The sequence below is a fragment of the Rana temporaria genome, chromosome 3 (genome assembly GCF_905171775.1).
Source record: "Rana temporaria chromosome 3, aRanTem1.1, whole genome shotgun sequence".
Taxonomy (NCBI): Eukaryota; Metazoa; Chordata; class Amphibia; order Anura; family Ranidae; genus Rana; species Rana temporaria.
Genome location: NC_053491.1, coordinates 218,340,151 through 218,355,803, shown reverse-complemented (window position 1 = coordinate 218,355,803; position 15,653 = coordinate 218,340,151).

Below are 15,653 nucleotides of genomic sequence, written 5' to 3'. Positions count from 1 at the left end.
TATTTATTTATTCATTTATTTATTTTTGATGGCACAGCATATGCACATAGCATTACGCTAGTACATATGTTCACAAGAGCTGTTTCTATAGTGACCCATCACGTACATCACTGTACTGGATCTAGCACTATATCACTATAGGGATCAAATAGAAAAAAAAAATTTTGGGGGTAAACTAAAAAAAAAAATTTTTCTAAACATTTTTTTTTTTTTTTTGATATCACATTATTATACCAGCGCAGTACCAACACCTTTCTAATTTTACACATGCAACTTAAAACTTACAGAGAAAAAACGAAGCTGAAAAGCTTTGTGAATCTCCGTAAGTGCTAATTTGCATACCCGAGGCGGCATTTCGACGCGAAATGCCCCCAGCGGCGGATGCGGTACGGCATCCTAAGATCCGGCAGTGTAAGTCTCTTACACATGCCGGATCTTCTGTCTATCTCTTGGAAACTGATTCTGTGGATCAGTTCCAAAGATAGAAACAGGGATACGCCGGCGTATCCCTTTTGAGGATCAGGCCCAAAATTTTCAAAAACTACGTTGCCTACACACCATCGTTTTTTCACAATGCTCTAGCAAAGCGAGGTTACGTTCACCACTTTTTTCCATTGAAGCTAGCTTCATAACTAGCTTCTGGGCATGCGCGGGTTTAAAAACGTTGTTTTAAACGTCGTTTTTTGCTACACACGGTCAATTTTTGTGAAACAAAAAACGACGTTTTGAAAAACGACACAAAAAATTGAAGCATGCTTCAATTTTTTTTTTGTCGTTTTTCACAAGACATAAAACAACGTTTTCCCCCACACACGGTCATTTAAACTGACGTTTTTAAAAACTTCGTTTTTTTTCATCACATAAAGTGATGGTGTGTATGCGGCATCACATTCACTGCACCCCCTAATATCCATAGATAAATTAAAATTAGTGCGAAAATGGAATTCACTATAGAGGTCGGAAAAGAATACTCACAAAATCAAATTCACTATAGGTCACAGACAACAGAGACCATCCAAATCATTAGTCGTGCTAGAAACATGGGAATTGCACATGGAAATAATGTTTAGAGCTGGGGTAGGCAACCTTAGAGAAATTGAGATCTACTTGAACAACGCTGATGAAGATCTTTTTTCATGCCCACTGTCACTAGGACAGAAAGCGATGGGAGAGCCAGGAGGCAGTTAGAAGAAGTCCTCCAATGAAAAAACTTTTCTCTGTGAAAACTGAAGGTATTTCTCTTAATTTTCTATAGATTTCTATCACTTTCTGTTGTATTTTTAGGACAAGAAGTTAAGGAAATCTCCCCAATGGAATGCAAGGGCAAAAAAATGAACTACAGGGGTTTAACCTCGTGTCTAGCAAGGTATGTTAATGAATGGCATGATATATACAGGGTTAAAGCAAGCTAGCTTAACAGCTGGTGGTTTACTTTCAGATAAATGGTATTTCTCTTATGGGGCTTTAAAGCAGTGGCGGTTTGTCCATAGAGGGCGCTGGAGCGCCGCCCCCTCTGGCTCTCACCGCCACTGAGTCTAATAACATAGATTCATGCATTGCACGAATCTATGTTATTATCGCCGCTGCCGCTGTTCTATTCAGATGGTCGGCGCTCATGTCCGGCCATCTGAATAACGACAGCTGGTTGGCTGTACGAAAGTGCCTATCAGAGCCCTCGGGTCCCGGAAGCTTATACAAGGAACGCACTAGGAATGCACTCCTTGTATAAGACTGACAGGCGTCTCAGCCAATCAGGTTGGCTGGTTCTGGCTACCGGTAACCTGATTGGCTGAGACACCTTTCAGTCATCGAGGGTGGTAGAAGACATCGAGGGCATGGATGGCTGACTCCAGTAAAGGTAAGTGCCAGGCGGGGGGCACAGCGGCGACATCAATGGACACAGTGGCGACAATAGGCACAGTGGGGACAATGAGCACAGTGGGGACAATTAAAAGGCACAGCGGTGACAATTAAAGGGCACAGCGGTGACAATTAAAGGGCACAGTGGTGACAATTAGAGGGCACAGTGGTGACAAATGATGGCACAGTGGCTGTGTTCGATGGCATGGCACAGTGGCTGTGTTTGATGGCATGGCACAGTGACTGCGTTTAATGGCATGGCACAGTGGTGCAAATTGATGGCAGAGTGGCTGCGTTTGATGGCATGGCACAGTGGTGACAATTGATGGCACAGTGGCTGCGTTTGATTGCATGGCACAGTGGTGACAATTAAGGGCACAGTGGCTGCGTTTGATGGCATGGCACAGTGGTGACATTTGATGGCACAGTGGCTGCGTTTGATGGCATGGCACAGTGGTGACATTTGATGGCACAGTGGCTGCATTTGATGGGCACAGTGAGGCTGCAATTTTTTTTCCGTTTGCGTCCCCCCAAAAATTTTGAGCACCAGCCGCCACTGCTTTAAAGGTACAGTGCCTTGCAAAAGTGTTTTTTAATCTGAATTATATGTGATGGAACAGAACACAATAGTCTAAGTTGGTGAAGTAAAATTAGAAACATATATACATAAAACTATTTTTCAGAAATAAAAAAATTATAATTGGCATGTGCATATGTATCTGGTGCAACCAATTATCTTCAGAAGTCACATAATTAGTGAAATGATGTCCACCTGTGTGCAATCTAAGGCCACGTACACACGACCGGTCAAAACCGATGAGAATGGACCAAGGTTCAGTTTCATCGGTCCAAACCGACCGTGTGTACGGCCCATCGGTCTTTTGTCCTTCGGACCAAAATTGTAAAACTTGCTTTAAAATCGAACCGATGGACCGCTGACTGATCGGGCCAAACCGATGGTTAGTACACAAAAGCATCGGTTCAAAACCTGCGCATGCTAAGAATCAAGTCGACGCATGCTTGGAAGCATTGAACTTCGTTTTTTTCAGCACGTCGTGTGTTTTACGTCACCGCGTTCTGACCCGATCGGTTTTTGAACTGATGGTGTGTACACACATCAGACCATCAGGCCACTTCAGCGGTGGACCAATGAAAACGGTCCGTCGGACCATTCTCATCGGATGAAACGGTCGTGTGTACAGGGCCTAAGTGTCACATGATCTGTCGTTACATATACACACCTTTTTGAAAGGTCCCAGAGGCTGCAACACCTAAGCAAGAGACACCACTAACCAAACACTGCCATGAAGACCAATGAACTTTCCAAATCAGTAAGGGAACATGTTGTTGAGAAGTACAAGTCAGAGTTAGGTTATAAAAAAATATCCAAATATTTGATGATCCCTAGGAGTATACCATCAAATCTATCATAACCAAATGGAAAGAACACAACAGCAAACCTGCCAAGAGACGGCCGCACACCAAAACTCACGGATCGGGCAAGGAGGGCATTAATCAGAGAGGCAGCACAGAGACCTAAGGTAACCCTGGAGGAGCTGCAGAGTTCCACAGCAGAGACTGGGTGGCCAGAAGAAAGCCATTAATTTTTAGCAAAAAACAAAATGGCACATTTTGAGTTTGCGAAAAGGCATGTGGGAGACTCCCAAAATGTATGGAGGAAGGTTCTCTGGTCTGATGAAACAAGAATTTTTGGCCATGAAAAAACGCTATGTCTGGCGCAAACCCAAAACATCACACCCAATCCAATTTCTATCCCCACAGTGAAACATGGTGGTGGCAGCATCATGCTGTGGAGATCTTTTTAAGCAGTCGGGACTGGGAAACTGGTCAGGGTTGAGGGAAAAATGGATGGTGCTAAATACAGGGATATTCTTGAGCAAACCTGTACTGCTCTGTGTGTGATTTGACGGAGGTTCACCTTCCAGCAGGACAATGACATCAAACACACTGCTAAAGCAACACTTGAGTGGTTTAAGGAGAAACATGTAAATGTGTTGGAATGGCCTAGTCAAAGCCCACACCTCAATCCAATAGAAAATCTGTGGTCAGACTTAAAGTGGGGGTCCACCCTTAAAAATGTGTTATACTTACCAGAAATGGCTGTTGCTAGGCAGATTGTTCTAATCTGCCACTTCCTATTCCGTGGTGATCTTCTCTCTTCTCCCCCTCACGTTGCCTCCTGGGAAATGGGGCACGCTGTCTTCTGGGACCTGTGTGTGTCCCAGAAGGCAGCCGCCCATTCACAAAGCACTGCGTGACTTGCACATGTGCAGTAGGAAACGGGCAGTGAAGCTGCAAGGCTTCACTGCTTGTTTCCCTTAGTGAGGATGGCGGCCCTGGAACACTATTCGGAGGATGGATTGGCGGCGGGCGGCCGACATTGCGGGCACCCTTAACAGGTAAGTGTGCTTATTAACAGTCATCAGCTACAGTGTTTGTAGTTGCTGACTTTTAAAAAAAAATTACACAGCTGGACCTCCACTTTAAAGATTGCTGTTCACAAGCGCAAACCATCCAACTTGTTTGGTGCAGTTTTGCAAGAAGGAATGGGCAACAATCCCAGTGGTAAGATGTGGCAAGCTCATAGAGACTTATTCAAAGCGACTTGGAGCTCTACAAAGTATTGACTTTAGGGGGGTGAATAGTTATGCACATTTACTTTTTCTGTTATTTTGTCCTATTTGTTGTTTGCTTCACAATTTAAAAAAACATCTTCAAAGTTGTGTAGCGCTAATTATAAGTGAAATGGAGGATTGGGTATAATGATATTTAACCAATCATAGAAAAGTGTCCATATGAAACACATTGAAGTAGTCCATAAACATAAACTGTGAAAAATTGATACTAAATAGATCCTCAAAATTCAGTTCAAAGTGGATAAATGTGCAAAAAGCTTCAATAAAGAAATGATAATAAATCTTCATAGGTAAAAGATGTGTGAATCCAGCACCAAAGTAAATGGAGGCTTACCAGAAGCTGTGGACCCAGAATAGGCATATACCTAATGGGTCAATTGCGCTTAAAGTTGATGATACCAGCGAGGAGGTGAAGTCCAACACAGGATCAGGTGAAAGTCGGTTCAGAGGCACCTTGTATTAGGTTGTAGACTTGGGTCCATATGGAGGTTCAGACACTCAATACAACGGAAGTAGGAAAAAAAAGGCAAAAATGCACATAGTGTAAATCCGTTTAAAAGTTTACTTGGTAGCAAAATCAAAAAAAGGGGTTACACTCACATTTTCAGCACTGGTAACAGGCATGTAACAAAAAGCAGTATTGTCAGCAAATTCCCTTTTTGGAGTATCAATTTTTCACAGTTTATGTTTATGGACTACTTCAATGTGTTTCATATGGACACTTTTCTATGATTGGTTAAATATCATTATACCCAATCCTCCATTTCACTTATAATTAGCGCTACACTTTATGTTTTATTTTGTTTGTTTTTCGGAATTGATCTATTCTGTGGTGTTGGCTGCATTTTATAAGTTTTTCATAGTAGCGCGGTGTTTATCTATACTTCCAGTATAGTTATTTTCCACATCTTCAAAGTTGTGGCCATGTTCTGTAAATTAAATTATGAAAATCCTCAAAACAATCCATGTTAATTCCAGGTAGGTTGTGAGGCAACAAAACACGAAAAATGCCAAGGGGATGAATACTTTTGCAAGGCACTGTATGCCCCCCATACCCATCATCTGTGCTTGATTAGCTGATTAACTGCAGTGTAGGGCAGAGAAAACATTTGGGGTCTAATAGACCCCCATTCCTCTAATAGAGAAATGTGAATGTAGTGCAGCTGGTATTTTTGTGTATTTTCCATTCAGAAGTTTTGTAGTGCTGTCTATACGCTGTGCAAGTGATGTGTATGTAGCACCCTGTAATGGCTACCCGGGCTAATGAGAGGGTATCAGCCGTTGGAGAAGTCCTTTTCCCTGGCAAAGTGCGATATGCAAGTAAAACCAGTATCATTCCATCCCCAAGATCCAGAGAGAGGGAGAGTCCCCCTTCAAGAACGAGACAAGGCTGCGTTTGAAGGGTCAAACAAGACTGTTTTAATGGGACATTTCACCTAGCTTATATGTGCTTACAACTGTTACAGGAACAATGACAATCTCGGCCCCCCCTTCACACAGATACTTTGAAATAATGACATCTCCTTGAATCAATCAGTCTCTAGACGTTCCGGCACCGAGATCCACTTAACATGACCTGGCCGGGCACATTCCTTTCTCAATAGAATTCAATTAACCTTTAGAACAATACACACTCACAGATGATCACGTTAGCATACACCTGGCAGGAGGCTGTTAACTGGTAATACACAACAGAGAGTCAATTAGCATTTAGCAGTGAAAGAGCTCCTTCTACAATTAACCCTTTGAGCTCAGAATATAATGTGATAAATCCAATTGTAACAAGTCATGCAGTTCTTTGTAAGCAGAATAGTTCATAGGTCCGTTACACACCCTCTAGTGTACAATCTAGTTATGATGAAAATGTATTCTGACTCAGAGTAGCCTGTGTGAGTCTGCAAATTGGTTGGAGTTACTGTAGATCAGGTTAGAGGGCTCTACAGGTCAGGCCTCTGGTACCTCCCCCTGGTTCTAGATACTTGGAGAAGTTTCTAGAAGCTGATGGGTGGAGGCTGAGATCTGCATATTCATGGACATCTTGCCAATCCCCAGGCAGGAGGCCTGGCAGAATTGTTGGGTCAGCCCATAAAGTCTTGCCAGCAAGGGAGTTACTGTTGTTGGGTGCAAAATAGAGTTCTGAGGCTGTGTCGTGGAGCCTGGGAGGGGACCTCGGGGCTGAGGGGGCTCTGACTCCAGGCTGTAAGCTGAGGAACCTGAAGAGAGGGATCTCTATTACCCTTCATTCTCTTCTAGGAGACACCCTGGCTAGCATGGGAGTACCTGGACAGCAGAAGGTCTGAACAGCAGTCTTTTCCACAACAGCAGGATTTCAGGGATGGTGTGAGTACCTCTACACCCTCAATGCCTAATAGGGAGAAAATATATGAATGGGGTGGTGGTGCTGTCTGCCCCTAACCCCCTAAAGCAGGTAGGGTAAAAGAGGGCCCAGAAAAAGGGTCCAATAGTGTGAACTACTAATAAGTGAGCTTATTAAGAATATTCAGTATGTGAACATCCACATCAAATACCAGTGACTAAATATTGAAACAAATATATAATCATCAATTAATATAGTACTGTGACATATAAGTGAACCTGTATCAATCCTTATACAGGTGCGTCCAGTCCTACCAGCTATATACCAACCACAGTGACAGTCCCTTATTAGCACAATATAAAGTGTCATAAAAAACGTATTATCCAATGTGCCCTATCAAGGTATGTAAATAAGAAATATAATAAAGGTGATAATCATTAAATAAAACAAGAAAAAATATTAAACAATTGCGACCTCAAAACATCAAGGCTATATAATACATCGCATAGAAGGGAATGATTTTCTCTAGTAAATCGAGGAATAAAAGTTCTATTATTTCCAATCAGGACTTTATAGGTGCGGATTCTTGCAGTGAGGAGAAGTGTTCCTATACCACAGATGGTGGATTTGCAGTGGTCCCGGTGCTCCCCCACAAGGGTTCCCACTCACCAGATCCAACTACCCCACCAGGGGTGTATAGCATGTAGTATAGATATCCCAAGATTCCACTGCTCCAGGCCTCTCTTTGGCAAGTCAGAACCGTCCGCGATAGAAGCTTTCCAGCACCAAGTTGTATGGTAGTCCCTCAGAAAGAAAAAAGTTTGTCTCCCATAGTGTAGTACTCAAGTAAGGTTTATTGTGGCCATAAAATGCCAGTTAATACAAAATGTTGCGGCACTGTATAAACACAGTAGCGGCTCAAAGTTAAAAGATAAACAAAATAAAAGAAACTAAAACAAGTAAAAAAGACTGTTCTTTACAGTCAGGCTCATTTAAAACCATCTATCCGGGTATATGAAATCAGCGCCTATACTGGGGACTGCAGCGTGCGCTCCAGCTGCGTTCCACCTTGCGTTTACCCGGAAGTGACGTAAGTGCGCAACTCCGCCTTACGCGTTTCGTCATCAACGTCTTCTGAGGCGGTGTCACACACCACTTACTTACGTCTTGATAAGGGAAACACCGTGCAACAAGGACGCCCACTCCCCTGGGATCTGCCAATCAGTGGGGTCTGATGTTAGAACTCTATCCCCCTATTAAAGCTGATCAGGAACGGGATAACTTGCGGCCCTTGGAGTTATTATAAAGTTGCATGGTGATGCTCACCCTTCATATTAGATCATAACATAACTGAGCCATTAATACAACGTCTTTACGAGAAATTCTAGTGAAATGCTCCTGATTACAAAACATTTCCAAAATAGAGTGACATTGTTAACAATAAAAGAAACAGGACAGAAACGTCTGCTGTATATACAAAAAATAATTTTTGGACTACAGTTAACCTTAGGTGTAAAGGATCAAAAATAAAAAATGAAAACAAAAATAAAAAGAACAGTGAATATAAAATTGTACATGAGCAGGTTGCCTCCACCAGCATGCCCGAGTAGGGCCGCACCACATGTACATCACCAGTTGCTGCTGGTCACCCTACCAGGGTGAATTATATCCATCCCTCCCAGCCGACAGTAGCCCACCATAGGCGGCATGTGCGCACATGGGATGGATGGGAAGAATACTAAGTATACGGGAAAGGGGGACAAAATAAGACCGAAGAGAAAAAAAATCCAAGGACTATAGTGAGATAGAGAACTCATATGCCTACATATCTAAATCTAGGGACCTAGTGTATAGGAGGATATATTCTCTTATTGGGATCCCCCACCTATGACGCCTGTCATGTAGTGTGTTCTAGTTAAGGATTAGCTAGGAAACAGTTTAAGTCAATGTCCGGAATCAAACCATATGGTACCAAAGATCCTAAACGATATATCCAGCTAGTTTCATTTTGTGATATAGCTGTCTGTTTATTGCCTCCCCTCCAATTATCCTTGACCATATCGATCCCATAGAAAATGAGGCCAGTAGGATCTCTTTGGTGTACCTCATCAAAGTGATGAGACAAGTTGTGTTTTGGGAACCCTTTACGGATGTTTTTGATATGTTCGCGTATTCGGATACATAGTGGTCTGGTGGTCCTACCCACATATTGGAGGTGGCATGGACATTCTATAATGTAAGTAACATGAGTGGTATTGCATGTTATAAGGTCCTTGATTTTATATTCCCAATGGTCTGTTCGGGATTTGAAACTATTTTTCCTGCGTGGTTGCTTTTTACTAACCCTACATGCCAAGCACCTTTGGCACTTGTAAAAGCCTTTTAATTCGGGACAGATATTATTACATTGTGTACGAGATGATGTCTTATGCCGCGTACACGCGATCGGTTAAACCGATGAGAATGGTCTGATGGACCGTTTTCATCGGTCAAAACCGATCGTGTGTGGGCGCCATCGGTTATTTAACCATTGGTTAAAAAAAAGCAAACTTGCTTTAAATTTAACCGATGGATTCCTAACCGATGGGAAAAAATGATCGTTAGTAGGCACAACCATCGGTTAAAAATCCACGCATGCTCAGAATCAAGTCGACGCATGCTTGGAAGCATTGAACTTCCTTTTTTTCAGCACATCGTTGTGTTTTACATCACTGCGTTCTGACACGATCGGTCCGTCGCGCCATCGTGTGTAGGCGCGACGGACCATCAGTCAGCTTCATCGGTTAACCGATGAAAAGGGTCCATCGGTCCGTTGTCATCGGATGGACTGATCGTGTGTACGCAGCATTGGGGATGGAGCCCTTCTGTATATAAAGGTAGGTTTGTTAGGCAGAATTTTTTAAAGGGTGTGATCCTCTTTAAGGATTGGCCAGTACTTTTTGAGTAAAAGTTCAAACTCTTTATACTGTGTATTAAACCCAGTGATAAAGGCCATGCTTTGTTGGCTATTCGTTGTTCTACTTTTCTGTACCAATAGATTCTTTCGGTCCATTTTAGTGATCTCTTCTTTCAATTTCACCAGTAATTCAGAGGAATACTCCTTTTCTATAAATCTATCAATAATGATGTCTGCTTGGGTTTGGAAGTCCTCGACCGAATCGCAGTTTCTGCGTAACCTCAATAATTGCCCCTTGGGGATATTCACCTTCCATCTTGGATGGTGGCACCTAGAGATAGGGATATATCCATTGCGATCTGTCCCCTTAAAAAAGGTTCTGGTGTGCAGTGAGGTTCCATTTTTATAGATTTCCAGGTACTCAATGTGTTCTGGGTCACATTTTCCTGTGAAAGAGAGGCCGAATCTATTGGTGTCTAGTCCCCGAAGAAACTGTTGAAACTTATCAGCTGAACCATCCCAAAGTATCACTAGGTCGTCTATGTATCTCCGATACAGTTTAAGTTCTGGAATATTCTTATTGTAGATGTATTCTTCTTCCCATAGATTCATGAGTAAGTTGGCCACACTGGGGGCATAGCGAGCCCCCATGGCAACACCCTTCGTTTGAACGAAGTAGTTTTTGTTGTACCAGAAATAGTTACATTGCATTGCCATCTGCAGGCCTTCCAAGATAAACTGTATTTGTTTGTTTTTTTTACCAAACAAGGACTGGAGTCCAACAGCACCATCTGGTGGATGGGCCAAGATCGCCATAGGACAGGAGATCACACACTTGCCCAGGAAAAACAAAAGACACCCAGTGCTAGGGAACAGTACTGCAGAAAGCAACAAACTCCAGACCACAACACGGGGTAATTAGAATAAACAAAACCAATTAATAAATATATAAGGAAATAAAAAGGTAATGATATAATTATAGAGAAAGGTTGATGAACTAGTGTCAATTAATTTTTTTGGGGACACATAGGCTACAGTGATCATCCAGTCCCAAAGAAGATTGCAAGCGACCAACCAGCAGTCAGGAAAGTATTCCATAGCAACAGAATTAATCTCAATCCAAAAAATTGAAAAAGTGGAGAAGAAACTGTGTATATACAATTGAATACACAGCATTTAGAATACCAATGTGTTTTTATACAGTACTCCCTCACCAGCCTCAAGCTCTCGAGTTCCACCTTCTGAGATCCTGCCCCTCAGGCCTCTTTGCCATTCATCTTATTTTATGATGAACATCTATTGGTGCATATTACCTATATGTACACTTAATATACATTGTTCTGGGTGTGGCTATTTTCTGCATTTTGACAATGCAATTTGCCTTACATTGTGGTTGCAATGATGCGATTTTTGTCTTATTAGTCATATATCCTTTTTTACCCTTGACAGTGTTTTTATCTTGTGTACTGTGACCTGGCTTCCACACTCGCCCAGGAAATTGCCCCTCGGGGCCTGAGATATCCTTTGATTTGTGCCAGTCCTGCATTGGTAAGCTTCATATGTTTGTTCTTGTAGTGATATCCACACATAAACTCTGAAGTATACTCCTGAAGAAGCGGTCCCATCCCGAAACATGTAGAGGTTGAACGGACAAGGGATGAATATCGGACCCCCCCTCATGGATGGATACGCATCTACTCTTGCAGTTCTTTTTTCAGAGATTGAGGCTTGTGTGTACAGTCATTTTACTTCAAATTACTATTTTAATTATGTCTTGTCTTAATAAATTATATATTCTTTTTATATCTGCATATGTGAGTCTTTACCGTACCATGAAAGTCCAAAGTTGCCTCAAATTTTCTGCCATCTTTTCTTGAATTGATAGGAAGAAGGTACTGTACATTACTATATAATTATTATTGTGTTCAGTAGTGATAATTAACATACTCCCAGTATTACGGTATGTTTCCCTTAGTTTCCTCCCTTCGTAGCTCTACCCATGAGGATTCCACCACCACCCTTGCTCCCTTAGTTATGTCATCTCTCACATTCACTTGTACATCATTTTTGATATACAGGCATACCCCTCCCCCTTTTTTACCCTCTCTATCCCTGCGATATTGAGAATACCCTTGAATGGTTGCCAGCCAATCATGAGAGCTGTCTAACCAAGTCTCTGTATTTCCTACAAAATCTAAATCCTCCTCGTACAACAGTAGCTCTAGTTATCCCATGTTGTCCGCCAAACTCCTAGCATTGGTGAACATAGTTTAGACCGGTTGTATACTATTTCCTTATTGGGTGCTCTGGGGTTGCAAATAGGACTTGTTGCTATACTTACCTTGGGTTTAGGTGCTTTAGTCAAACTATTACTAATGCCCCCAATACTACCCTCTGGAATATGTTCCACACTATCTCTACCTCTGGACCACCCCCCCGTTGCCTAGTTTAAAAGCCCCTCTAACTTTTTGCCCATCTTCACTCCCAGCAGATCTGCACCTTCCCTGTTTAGGTGCAATCTGTCCCTTCTATAGAGCTGGTAACCGACTGAGAAGTCGCCCCAGTTCTCCAGGAACCCACACCCCTTCTTTGTACACCAGCTCCTTAGCCACTTGTTTACTTTCCTAATCTCCCTCTGCCTTTCTGGTGTGGCTCGAGGTACCAGTAGTATTTCTGAGAATACTACCTTGGAGGTCCCTTTCCTCAAATTAGCTCCTTGGGGCCTGATCCACAAAAGGGTTACGCCGGCATATCTACTGATACGCCGTCGTATCCCTGTTTCTATCTATGGAACTGATCCACAGAATCAGTTTCTCATAGATAGGCAGAAGATCCGACATGTGTAAGGGACTTACACTGTCGGATCTTAGGATGCAGTACCGCAGCCGCCGTTGGGGGCATTTCTCGTCGAAATCCAGCGTCGGGTATGCAAATTAGCACTTACGGAGATCCACGAAGCTTTAACGCTTCGTTTTTTCTCCGTAAGTATTAGTTTGCCGTCGTAAAATTAGGGCTGCTTTTACAAAGTGTAAAGTTAGTACACCATGTAAAAGTAGACCCTTCTTTCCCGCGACGCTGTCAAATTTATTTTTAAATTTATTTTTTCCCGCCGCATCTTTTTTTTTTCTCGACGCAACTTTTTTTACCCGGCGCGATTCACAAAATTCGGCGTAACATAAAACCGCGCAAAGCACGTCGGGAAAATAACGTCGGGAGCATGCGCAATACGTCCGGCACGGGAGCGCGACTAATTTAAATGGGACTCGCCCCATTAGATTAGGAACGCCTTGCGCCGGACGCATTTAAGTTACACCGCTCAAAATTTCTAGGTAAGTGCTTTGTGGATCGGCACTTAGGTAGAGATTTTGCGGCGGTGTAACTTAAATGTCAAAAGTTAAGTTACGTAGGGTTTTTGTGGATCAGGCCCTAAGTCCCTAAAATAGTTTTTTAGGACGAACTGTCTTCCTCTGACTTTGTCATTGGTGTCAATGACAGCTGGGTCTTCCCCAGTCCCTCCCAGTAATCTGTCCACCAGATCTGTGATGTGCCAAACCCAGCAGTAGTTATCCCGGCGGATCCCAAACCTTGTGTTCTAGGTATCCTGGACAATTTGCAGGTAAAGGAAGTTACAAAACAGACAATAGCAAAAGCTCTGTTCCAAGCACGCAAACGTATTCTTAGACACTGGAAGTCGAATGACCCACCCTCAACCAAGAATGGATAGCCCAAATGGGCAACATATTACACTTGGAAAAATAAATATTTCAACATAGTGTGCATTCAGGTATACTCCAAGTGGTTTGGTCCCCCTGGCTAGACTGGGCACCTGTTGAATTGGTCCTGAAAAGAATGCTATCATGATCATGTTTAACCAATATATTTGGTTGGCTGAATGGAGGTTGCGGGGGGGGGGGGTGAGGGACAGATTGGTTCTGGTTCTGAGTTTTGGTTCTGTTGGAATTAAGGTAATGTTTGTCTCTTGATCTATTGTCTCTGGTTGATGATTCTGTATGTTTTCTGTTTGTATTCTCAATAAAGCTTTGTGATAAATAAAAAAAAATACAGCTGCCCTTTAGGGGGTAGCACTACATCTAAAAGAAGTTAGTGTAGTTAAATCCAGTAATCGTGGTAATTATTTGGTGGGTTTTGGTCTTGATTCTAAGTTAAATACTTCCACTCCCAAAAATGTATTTTATATAAATTTCATTAGTTAAACACCTATAGGTAAAGTTGATTGTATAATATATTTAAATGTTTTGAAGCCAGTGTTAAAGCTTTCTGCTATATCGGTACATTTATACTACAACTCGACAATCAAAAGGTAACGTTTCTGTTTTATGCTCTTAGTCTCTGTAACTGGAGCGCCCCAGTCCCCCCAGTGCTTATATTATTTCTGCATGTTGGTAGGCAGTAAGTTCAAGTATAACTTCTTTGTGCATTTCTCACAGTTTATCAGCAGAAACCTTTCACTGATTGCTATGTCTGGCCCATGCAAGTCAGGTGATCGGGGTTCTGTGCCACCTGGACCGCTGTCAGGGTGGATGTGTTTCGTATTGCCTCAGGCTGCTAGGCCAGAAATCTAGGCCTATCCCAGGGACATCTGGCTGCTAGGCTATATGAGAGCCTATCCAAAAGCGGCGATTCAGAAGTCCAACCAGAAGCAACGATTCTGCTGGCTGTGGAACCAGTCATCGTCGGAAGTAGAGGGGAAGCTGTCGCCACTAAGGGACCATCCACCTTGCTACCGGAGACCATTGTGAGTAAGCTAAGGCCAGTACCAGAGCAGAATACTCGCCCAGGCAGGGACGGTAATGAAGTGGGAAAGCATCAGCAAGTGCCGAGTCAGGGACCAAGCTGGACAGCAGAGGTGACGCTTATGGAGCATCAGTGAGTGCCAAGCCAGAGACCTAATGTGTCAGTGGGGGTGAAGCTTGAGGAGTATCTTTTGAGTGCCAAGCCAGGGACCCAGCAGGGAAGCGGGGTTGACGCTTGAGGAAGATACTGAGTGCTAAAGTGGAAGAGCTCAGGGGATCCAGTGGCTAGTGGATCTGAAGTCTAGTGAAAGACTGGGAGCTCGTTGAGTGAAGACCCACAGTGAGAGAGTGTGGGGAAAGCTGAGAACTGTTCGTGTTGCAAATAGTTGAATACAATTGTAGTTAGTAACAGCTACAAGATTGCATCTACCTAAGGGTGTCTGGGCCCTAGCCTCTCTTCCCCAGTTCTGTTTAAGAGACAATAAAACTCTTTTTGCATCTCATCTTGCATTCCACCCACCATGCCTTGCAACCCACTCTACATGGAAGGATGTCAGCTGTCCCCAACTCTGGAGGTCACCATTAGGCCTTGAGGGGCCCCCGGACTTTGCTACACCTGTAACCAAGACTGACCATGCAAAGGGATAGACAAATACAGTAGATGAGTATCATGTGCTGGCCGTGCATGCTTGGACTTTGTTAACCAGAAGAAATAAGGAGATAAACAAGTAATTTTGTTTAATTTTACACATTAAATGCACATTACATTTAATATAATTAAAGTTGGTTTATTTTAATTCACTTTATTCTTAAATAGTTTATAAATTAAAAGGAAAAAAAAGATTACAATTATTCTCTGAATGATTTGCAAATGAGCAAACAATGAGGAACATTTGTAGGGGGCATAGGGTGGTCATCACATCATCCAGGTTTCCCTCCTCATTGGGTGCCAAGCAAGGGTCACGTCAGAGGCTTACCCTGGGGTGGTTTCTTCTGGGCTATGCTAGGTATCTGTAGCATGATCACTTCTACTACACATGAGGTATCTTTTCTTTTGTGCCACTTCTATCAGTGCCCTGGGATAAGGCTGAGGCCACCATGGGGGGGGGGGGGGACTCGACCTTAAGGCAGGCCTCTACTAAGGCAGGCCTCTTGCTGCTCATGGGTGC